General features: G+C 40.1%; 1 pseudogene; it reads right to left on the bottom strand.

Moving 5' to 3' along the window:
• Positions 1 to 9617: 9617 nt before the first annotated feature.
• Positions 9618 to 9944, bottom strand: LOC145416241 (protein GVQW3 pseudogene; annotated as a pseudogene).
• Between the last annotated feature and the right edge of the window lie 839 nt (positions 9945 to 10783).

Genomic DNA, 10783 nt, shown 5'->3' with positions numbered 1-10783 from the left:
ACTTGGCCAAAATGAATAAACTATACGGCACACTAAAACTTCAAGGTAGGCCTTTTCTTTTCTACTCAGCTTATGGAAACTGATATGAAACAGGCCATAAATCTTAAATAATTCGTTTGTTGCAGATCTGTGTTACCATTTCAGTACGTCTTCTCTTGGTAACGTACTTGAAAATGTAATTAATAAGCACATAGTTGAGCACCTTCAATCCAACAACTTAATTAGTGAGAGACAATATGGTTTTCTCCATGAAAGATCCACCATTGATATACTCAATCTCTTGACTCATACCACCCATCAATCAACTGACCAACATAGAGAAACGCATTCAGTAGCCATTGATATTTCTAAAGCTTTCGACAAAGTGTGGCACCGTTCCCTGCCATCTAAACTCCCCTGTTATGGAATAATGTCTTTTGCTCTTCTGCTTTCCTCATAACTCAGCGACAGACAAATAAGAGTAAAAGTAGATGATGTACAATATATTCCAATTTCCACTCAATTAATGCCTGCGTGCCACAAGGGTCAGTTCTGGCGCCAATCCTATTCTTAGTTCATATTAATGATCTCTGATCTGTCACCCACAATCTCATCCATTCACATGCAAAAGATTCACAGTTCATTCACACTGAAACACCCATTCACAAAGTTTAATATCTCTAACTCTCAAGCCAGTACAGCCATCTCCATAAATCAAGACTTAACTAAGATCACTAAATGGGGACAAAATAAACTTGTCTCATTTGATGCTAGCAAAACCAAATATATGCTGTCTACTAATAGACAGATATTGCTAGATTCGTATACTACCTTCAATGCTAGTAATACTCCCATCTCCAAAAGTATTGACATTCTCAGTGTTTCACTCAATGCCCTCAGCTGGACCTCTCATGTTATTTCACTTGTTAAAACCGCCTCAAACTTGGATTATTGTACAGAGTTCGAAACTTCTTCACTGACGAGCAGTTAACTATACCTTATAAGAGACACGTGCGGTCTCAGCTAGAATATTGCTCACCCTTTGTGGAATGGTTGTCGAGAGGTTGCACTAAAACAACCAGACAAAATTCAGAACAAAACTGTTGGAATTGTTAATAAGCCTGATATTACAAGTAAACTACCTCCCCTACAGGTAAGAAGGAATGTTCCCTCCCTTGCATTATCTTACAATTTTATTGAAAATGCTCAGACGACGTTGCGTCCATTGTGCCACCTCTCCATGCCTTCCCTCGTGCTACACGGGCATCTGGTAGCACTCATTATTAGAATGTCACACAGTCATACTGCAGAACTTCTGCCTATCAAATCTCTCTGGAACTCACTTCCCCAGAGTTGTTTCCCCCAAACTTCAAGCTACAGCTATTCAAGTCCAACTCTTACAGATATTTTATGAATGGAGGACGCCAGTAATCTTGTGTATAGAATATTTTTTAATTCATTTTTTTCTTCGTCTGTTCTGATAAAAAAAAAAACTATTTTTGTTTAATCTTGTCAACTCTAGATGAGAAATTGATATGTACATACAAGTAGAAAACTCATTTTTGCTGTTTTACAACCACTTGAATGCAATTATCAGTTATCTTCTAATTGGCGACCCCAGCAAATGTCCTCTTACCCAGAAGGATCCCTACCAATTACACTGCCATTGGACCTCTGTCTACCTCACTGCTTTCTCCATTTTCATCATCGCTATCTTTTCATTATATTTTCCTCCATGTCTTCTCGTTTTTTTCACCTTATTTCCTCTCTCATATCCCTTCCAATTTTACCCTCTGCCTTCTCGTTCCTGCTCCCATCTCTCTCTCTCTCTCTCTCTCTCTCTCTCTTTGTGCTTGTTTGTACATATTTTTTTCCAGGTATTTGTCCTCTTTTTCCGTTCCCCCATGTCAATTGTCACCATAAAGATTGCTGCCGTGGACACCAGTACACGCCTGCCAATATATACTGTGTGTGTGTGTGTGTGTGTGTGTGTGTGTGTGTGAGAGAGAGAGAGAGAGAGAGAGAGAGAGAGAGAGAGAGAGAGAGAGAGAGAGAGAGAATAGCAGTCACACACACTTCATGGTCCCACCGAGATGATCCTCCCAAGACAAACAAGAAGATTCAAACACCAATCCATAGCTCAACGAAAGGACAGTAAAGCATACAGCTTTTTTCTCCACGTTCCCTACCCGCTGGCAGTGATGTAAAGAAAAATAGTGAAAATCCATCCCTTGCAGGAATGGTATCCCTGAAGGAAATATCTGCAGGGTAGACACCAAGTTGTTCTAAGAATAATGATACGTACTCTCTCTCTCTCTCTCTCTCTCTCTCTCTCTCTCCACCCCATCTATCTATCTATGTAGATAGTTGATTGATAGATATAAGAGAGCAACAACAACAACAGTAACTGTTACTATTCTTATCAGGATGTTAACTGACCTAAGTGTTAAAAGGCATAAGATTTGGCCTGAAAAAAGAAATATATATAGTATTTTTTAGCAAACAATATATATTTGTTGTCAATTACGTACTGGGAATGTGTTATTTTAGCGTAGGCTGCAAAGTGCACAATGTGTACCAACTCGCATACTTCCGGGTCTGTTGTAATGAGTCCATTTATCTATTCACATGTGCCTTAACGTGTTTGCATACTAAATGTTTTGTGTTACCTCATTTCAGTTTGCAGAAACACCACCAGGGACATGCATTAAATGTCCATAAGAAAAATGATAGTTTGAATGGGGAGAGGTGTGGCCAAATATGCCTGACGTAGTTTATAGGTAGCAAGAAATTAATTTAAAAGATGTCTTCGCAACGAATTATTGAACTGTGGTAAAACAATAAAACAAGCCGAAAAAAAAAAATCCAAATCCTTTATGTGCAGTGGAAAGGCAAGTCAGAAAGTGTCATCAAAGGATTATGATGTGAACGAGAGAAGTTGGTCGCGTTTACTGGAGATTTCAATGGGACCTGTGCAAGGAATCTGAATTGCCAAGGTTATGTGTCCTGCTATGGGCCACTGCTGATAGAAAAAATCCAAATCTTAACAATTAAGTCAAGGTCACTGTAAGAAACAGATGGAGAAGAGTGACTGTCCAAAGGTACACTTACAGAGTACAGTATTAGTTATTATTATGATTATGATTGTTATTATTATTATTATTAACCCGTGGATTGCGAGCCACAGCTCAGGCGGTGATGCATCGCCTACAAGTGGCAGTGCATCACCGCTAACTACCACCCCAACACAAACTTGCGCATGGCACTACGCAAAGACGGAGAGAGAGAAAGATCTGTTTTTACCAGATGATGCCCTGGATGTTTATCTTCAAGTTTATAGTAAACAAAACCAATATATATATATATATATATATATATATATATTTTACTACTCCACCCCTGCGCAAACTTACTCATGGCACTGCACGAAGACGGAGAGAGAGAGAGAGAGATTTTTTCAGCAGATGATGCCCTGGATGTTTATCTTCAAGTTTATAATAAATGATTTTTTTTTTTTTTTTTTGCACACTACGGGGTGGGATAAAAAAAAAAACGTAATTGCACAATCCACGGGTTAATATTAATAACGGTAAGAATCATAACTAGAACTCTGTAGCTGTCCTGTGGACAGTCACTAGTCTCCATCTACTGTTTCATACAAAGACCCTGACCCCATGGGGAAGGTTTGGAATGTTCTTATAAACTAAATAAACTCTTAAGAATCAGTCCATCAAGTTTAATTTTAAGATTACATGCTCAGGCCTCATTGAAATCTCAAGCAGACACGATCACTTGATATCGTTCACACATAACACTGATGTGACTTTCTGCCACTGCACATAATAGATTCATGTTTTTTTTTTTCTATCAGCAATGGCCCATGCCAGGACACATAACCTGGGCCCTTCAGATTTCTTCCGCAGCCTCTTACTGTCCTGGCATCGTTACGAGACCCTGAGGTCGGAATAACAATAATACTGGCTAAAACAATAGTCTCCACCTATGTAAAGGGTGGAAGCTTCTGCTACTACTATTATGACTACTACCACAATAAATAATAATAATAATAATAATAATAATAATAATAATGATAATAATAATAATAATAATAATAATAATAATAATAATAAAACAATAATAATAATAATAATAATAATAATAATAATAATGATAATAACAACAACAACAATAATAATAATAATAATAATGATAATAACAACAACAATAATAATAATAATAATAATAATAATAATAATAATAATAATCGGCACAAGACCACAGCCCTTCCCCTTGTCCTATTACCTTGGCCTTTGCCAGACTGTATTGAGTTGAATTACTTAATTTTTGCTTGACCCTCAACTTTTCCACTAGATTTAGTCCAAATGCAATCAACCTCGAGCAGATCTTCCCCTGTCACACTGGAGTTTGGCCTGTTGGTTCAAATTCATATCAGTTCATCTCGGTTGTCACTCATTTCTTCCACCAAGTACAACCCAAATCGGATACAAACTATTTGATTTATACTGGTCACTCTCGTACAGAATGAATTACAACAGTCTGAGCAATACAGTGCACTTTTCTGCTCTACACGTGCATGTAGTCAGTGAAGGGATTTTATTGACATAATGATACCAAAAGTTGTCATGCCACTTTTTCAATAAATGTTCATTGTTTGGCTTAAACACAAAGTATAAGGTATACGATACATTATACAAGCAACAACTTTTGCGTTGTTGATTCCTTTTCCATCTGTGCAATAAAATAAAATTTCTTAATTCTTGACAGAGATAGGTTTCCATCATCATCGGGTGTCAGATGCCATGCAGTCACTCTGGCAGCCACAAGCCAGAAGCACACCACCAATGGCTAACAGACTGTACTCTGTCATTCTCGAACAACTGAGCATAATGTATGTGTGAATTAGCAGAATGAGACTCGTCAGGTCGGAATGGTTAGCATGCTTCATTGCAAATGACCTAATCGTATGCCAGTATACTTGTGCTTAGTGCCCTACAGCTACTGCTAAAACAAATAATACTATGTTTCAGTACATCCTGGGCTGCTGTTTTCACATTCTTCATTCATTCTACCGGACTGCATTGTGGTTAAAAAGATTTTGGTGGGTGGACACCCAAGCAATGTATTCTTCACCTGCAGTAGCTGCAGATAACACTGTGTAACAAACTTAAACCAATTTTTTGTTTATGTTGATTTTTACGCTATTTCTAATCTATGTCAGTGAGTAGATTCTGAATATGCTATTTGCTTTTGTGTAAATCTACAGTTACAGGAATTAAGTAACAACATAGAATCGTATAAGGACAGGAACTGCAACTTATTACCATTTCGAGAATGTTGAGAATGTTAAAGAATTTATATATTTCTGGGTGTATATTATAAAAACAACAAGAAAATAAGCAAACAGTAACATCACAAGGAATGCAGGGAACATAGTATCTAGAAAAGCCCTTTTGATCTTGACTTTCTTTCGTAGCTGTGATGACAATTGGGCAACATTTTTCAAACGTAATCACCCATCATCACCTCGTTCCACCTGCTCTGATATTTGGTTTCCATCAGCAGAAGGTCCTGGTGGAACCGTTCGCCATGCTCCTCGCTGACTGTACCCAAGTTGCTTTTGAAGAAATCAAGGTGTGAATGCAGATGATGCAAAATGATTGACATTCTGCATCCAAGCTGGTGGAATGCGCCGATCAGGTCATCGACGAGCTGTGCGGCATCTGGTCTCCTATGGTTGCCAAGAAAACCTTCCACAACCCCTGTGAAAGCATTCCAAGCACGCTCTTCATCATCGGTCATTTACCCTGGAGTTCACGACTTGCAAGCATCCTTCGAATCTGCAGCCCGGTGAATATGCCAGCCGTCACCTTTGCCACACTCGACGTTGGGAAACGTAGATCCGATATGCAGAAACACAACGTCATCCTTGTCGATGGCTTTCACGAATTGTTTCACAAGACCAAGTTTCATGTGTGGCGGCGGTAACAATACCTTCTCTCTGGAGATCAGTGGAGTTCTCAGGACGTTGCACGAGCCTGGAGTAAGACTCTATCTGAGAGCCCAGTCTTTCCTCACGATATGTTCTGCATCACTCCGACTGTCCCACAAGCATAAAAAACATGAGTACTTAGCATGACTGCCTTGCATTCCAAAATAGGAACGAAATCGTTTTGAAATCCCCACAAACCTCCCACTTGTGATCTGAGTACTTGATCTTTGTCAGACAAATCTTCACATTCCCATAGCTTTCTTTCATTTCCACAGAATGTGCAACTAGAATTGATGGGAGTTCATTCCCGTTAAGCAAAGTACAGCTGTTAGGCTCTTCTATGAAGAGTCGCCATTCTGAGGCCTTGTAATCCACTCCCATTGCTTGGAACAAACACTTAACATCAAAACAATAACACAACGAGGTTTCTTTACAAAATTTGAAGAAGGATACAAACTTGCTGTGGCAATTCCCATAACTCAGCTTGCAACTGGGATCCAACAAGTTCCATTCACTTTGACGTGATGCCAGCAGCTCAGCACTGGACTTGGTGAGTCCTAAATCTCGGACCATGTCATCCAGTTCTTACTGTTTGGGAAAGTGTAGAGTGTATCCGGAACATTTTCCAACATACAATTCATCATCGTTTTCACCTCCATCATCGATGATATGCTCATGGTCAGAGACAACTTCCGTGTCTGCCAGAAAGACAGGAATCTCCAGCTCATTGTTGTGAGGCACCGGAGAGATCGAAGAAGGTAATTTTGGATATACAGTGTTCCCTCTTACCTTAACCCATGGATTGTGAGCCACAGCTCAGGCTGGGTAGCGTCGCGTTCCAAGCCACAGCTCAGGCTGTGCTGGCCGTGCATCATCGTAAACAATTCGACCCCCATGCAAACGTACGCATGGCGCTACACAAAGACAGAGAGAGGGAGATTTTTGTTCTTTTCATCAGATGATGCCCTGAATGTTTATCTTCAAGTTTCTAATAAACAAAAACAATTGTTTTTCATTTTTTCACTACTCCCCTATGTAAACGTACGCATGGCCCTATGCAGCGACAGAGAGAAACATTTTTTGTTTTTTTTACCAGATGATGCCATGGATGTTTATCTTCAAGTTTACAATAAACAAAAAACTAAAAAAAAAAAAATCCTTAATTTTTTGCGCACCATGGGGTGGGATTAAAAAAAAAAAAAAAAAAAAAAGAAAAGAAAAGGTAATTGTGCAATCCACGGGATAATGCACTTCACACCACTTATATCAACCATGAAAAAACAACAATCGTCGTGGTGATTCGAAGGCTCTCGCCACACTCTCGGAACTGTGAAAGGCATCTTCTTTATTGCTCATCATAGCCATGCTTCAAGCGCAGAGCTACAGCTACCACAAGTGTAGTGCAGAGCCCAATCCTTATCTTGATCGCCAATTGCCACACCAGAATATGCACTGTATGCACGAGCAAATTTGGTATCAGTGTGGATTTTGTGTTTGATCATCTTTGGTTCAATATATTCTCCACATACATAACAAAACGTATCAGCTGACAACGTGCAAGAACGTCTACTGGTCATTCTCATCAATAGCAACACCTTTAGGAACAGCTAAAAAACAGGTCGCCCAGCCAAACTAGCAACGTGAGACTAGCTCATCGAATGAACTGACTCGATCCACATTGCATGACGCAATAGTGGTCATGCCAGCGACGTCTGCATAGATGCAGATGGTGTGTGTGTGTGTGTGTGTGTGTGTGTGTGTGTGTGTGTGTGTGTGTGTGATGTGGTAAGCAATACGTCAGCCATTATATTGGCGCACGGTAACAAGACTGAACATAAACAATTGCCAATTGTTGATAAAAACCTATAGATAAACAAACAAAACATACACATATTGGAATCAGTGTGGAAAACTGAGTCGAACAAGACAGATAAAATGAGTAAACAAGTTCTTTGTTACACAGTGTAATTTGTAGAAGTACCCGGTGGTCTGAGTAAAACGGTAAGGACGTGTATAGCAGCAATGCCTAAGTACCTCAGAGACCGCCCTCCCCCCCAAGACCAGTTGGGCAGCCTGTGGGCATGCCCTGCCTTAAATCTGACTCAAGTGGACGAATACCACTGTGCACAATTTCTCCTTCCTTTTTGAAGAATACTGTCATACTAGCACTGTCATCACTGTCAGTATCATCATTACCTTTATCAACATTATAGTATAACAGTCATCACAGCCACTACCACTGATATCACTACGTTTCTCAACTTCTCTTCCTCCTTCTGTTATACCGATTCCTTAAGAATGTTGCCATTCTATTCACTTCAGCTTACGTGGGTTACATCGCGTTTCCATCCACACCACCCACCTATGTATTTCAACCTCATACATTACTCACTCAAATACTCACTCATCCATCTACACCACTTTCCCATCTACACCACAGTCTCATCTTTATATATCCCACCCATCATCCTCTCTAGTACACTAAACGCCTACGTACAGACCTCATACCATTAACACTTGCCATGTTAGAACCAAGAATAAAGAGAGGGGGAATTTAGGTCTACATATGGATCTTTACCGATCGAACCTAGCCAAAAGTGTAGTGGGGAGTTTTGTGTAGGTTATATATATATATATATATATATATATATATATATATATAGATAGATAGATAGATAGATAGATAGATATAGATATATATACATATAGATATATGTATATATATATATATATATATATATATATATATATATATATATATATATATATATATATATATACTGTATATATATATATATATATATATATATATATATATATGTATATACGAGGTGTGTTCAAAAAGTATCCGACCTTTGTTCATAAAAAATACTCGTATCCAGATACAACAGACTTACACTAATGTCCTTCAAAGTAGTCCTCTTGGGCTGCCACACACTTCTCCCAACGGTTCTGCCACTGTCGGAAGCAGCGCTGGAACGCCTCTTTTGGGATGGCACACAGCTGGTCCGTCGCATTCCACATGATGTCTTCTCTGGACTGAAATCTGGTCCCTTTGAGGGGCATTTTCAGCTTGGGGAAAAGCCAGAAGTCACACGGAGCCATGTCGGGAGAGTAGGGAGCCTGACGAAGCACAGGTGTGTTGTGTTTGGCCAGGAAACTCTGTATCAAATGTGAAGAATGGGCGGGTGCGTTATCGTGATGGAACTGCCAATTGCCTGCTGCCCACAGGTCCGGCCGTTTGCATCGCACAGCGTCACGAAGGCGACGCAGAACCTCTTGGTAATACTCCTTGGTGATGCTTGTGCCGTGTGGTGTATACTCGTGATGAACCACGCCACTGGAGTCGAAGAAGACGGTCAGCATGACTTTGACATTGCTGCGGACCTGCCTTGCTTTTTTTTGGCCTCAGGGATGTTGGATGCTTCCATTGTGATGACTGTAACTTGGTTTCTGGGTCGTACCCATAAACCCAGGACTCATCGCCAGTGATCACTGTGTTGAGGAAGTTGGGATCGCTGTTCACAGTCTCCAGCATGTCCTGTGCGATCTCCAAACGGAGTTGCTTCTGCTCAATCGTTAGCAGCTTTGGTACGAACTTCGCTGAGATTCTCCTGAAGCCCAAATCCTACTTCATAATGGAATGAACGGATCCAATGCTGACGCCCACCTCGTCTGCAAGTTCTCTGATCGTGATTCGACGATCCCGCATCACCAGGGTCCTCAATTCGTCAATGACGATCTCATTTCGGGATGTTGAGGGCCTACCAGAACGTGCTTCACCCTCCACTGATGTGCGGCCATCTTTGAAGCGGTTGTACCACTCCTTTATTTGTGTGTTGCCCATTGCTTCGTCCCCGAAGACCTGTTGAATCTTGCGGATCGTTTCCACTTGGAAATCGCCAAGCTTTACACAAAATTTGATGTAGTAGCATTGTTCAAGTTTTTTCGTCATTTTGTCAAAAAAGTAAATCCGACGGCACTCACACTTCCTCACTCATCGGCGGTCTGCTGTCGAATGACAGCTTCTGCTGATGGGAAAAAATTTATGTTAGGATCGCCTACATACGTGTACCAAACCACGCCTCTCTGGCTTCATTTGTTTACGCACGAAAAATTAAGGTCGGATACTTTTTGAACACACCTCGTGTATATATATATATATATATATATATATATATATATATATATATATATATATATATATCACGTATGTAGGTGGGGGCACACACCACCCACTCACTCGATGTAATCCTGCTTTGGGTGTCTGCCTTTCCTTTCTTCCTTCCTTCCTCTTCTTTCCTTCATTCTTTTCTCTTCCTTCTGCGTATGGGTGACTTTACATCCCTTCTTCTCTCTTTCCTTCCTTCCTTCATTCTTTCCTCTTCCTTCTGCCTATGAGTGACTCTACACTGAGTGGCAAGCTAAATAGTTTCCTGTACACCAGGAAACCATTTACTACACAGGTGTAGTGTCCGGAAGTGTTAACGAGTTGTATCTGTTTCATTTTATGACCCAAAAGCTCGGTTTAGTGAAAGAGTGTGGCCAGGGTATAGGTGTTTCCATGTGAACGTGATCAGAATGTAGATTAAGTTACCTAGTGCTTCAGTATTTTTTTTTCTCAACTGTAATTTATTAGTATTGTCTTTATAATAATAAAATCTCGAGCAGGTAGGAATATGTGCCTATGGTCACGTAATCCAGCATAATGTATGGATTAGCAAAGTGGTGTGAAGCACAATGATTTTTTGGAATTTTATTTTCAATGCAAGGGTATAGAGAGAGAGTGGCGGA

The sequence above is a fragment of the Coenobita brevimanus genome, chromosome 105, assembly GCF_032717465.1.
Source record: "Coenobita brevimanus isolate Jiangsu-jjx chromosome 105, ASM3271746v2, whole genome shotgun sequence".
Taxonomy (NCBI): Eukaryota; Metazoa; Arthropoda; class Malacostraca; order Decapoda; family Coenobitidae; genus Coenobita; species Coenobita brevimanus.
The sequence above is the reverse complement of the archived record's forward strand: the minus strand, read 5'-3'. Positions and strand labels throughout refer to the sequence as shown.